This window comes from Buceros rhinoceros, unplaced genomic scaffold (genome assembly GCF_000710305.1).
Source record: "Buceros rhinoceros silvestris isolate BGI_N320 unplaced genomic scaffold, ASM71030v1 scaffold14240, whole genome shotgun sequence".
NCBI classification, from domain to species: Eukaryota; Metazoa; Chordata; class Aves; order Bucerotiformes; family Bucerotidae; genus Buceros; species Buceros rhinoceros.
This window is the reverse complement of record NW_010389113.1, coordinates 7,999-8,347: the sequence shown is the minus strand read 5'-3', so window position 1 is coordinate 8,347 and position 349 is coordinate 7,999. Positions and strand designations below refer to the sequence as shown.

Sequence of the window (349 nt, the reverse complement as noted above, 5' to 3'; positions counted from 1 at the left end):
GGTTAACAACACGGTTCAGTGGAAGGCAGCAAGGCTGGCTCTACACCTGCTGGCTGCTGTGTTCCAGGTGTTTTTCAGAAGTACACAGCATTAGCAAGGGGGTTGATTCTTAAAGTCCTCTAATGATGTTGAAATTACAGTCCGACAGATATTGTTGATACACAGAAAGAACATAAGCTGTTTCTTAAGGAAGTAGTTGCGATTTGTTAATCAGCTGTCACGTTATGCGTGTTTAGATGAAGAGGAGATGGACCCTTCTCTAGAACAGCTTTTGTACCCAGGTGTTCAGCTGAACAAAGAGTGAATTTCAGTGTCCTTTAATAAAGCCCTCTCTCCTCTTTGGAAGAGC

General features: G+C 43.3%; 1 protein-coding gene across 1 annotated transcript in view; it reads left to right on the top strand.

The window, feature by feature from the left end:
- DDX42 (DEAD (Asp-Glu-Ala-Asp) box helicase 42) overlaps window positions 1-349 on the top strand; it is a 15,663-nt gene that overhangs the window by 10,935 nt on the left and 4,379 nt on the right. The gene's annotated exons all lie outside the window — the stretch shown is intronic.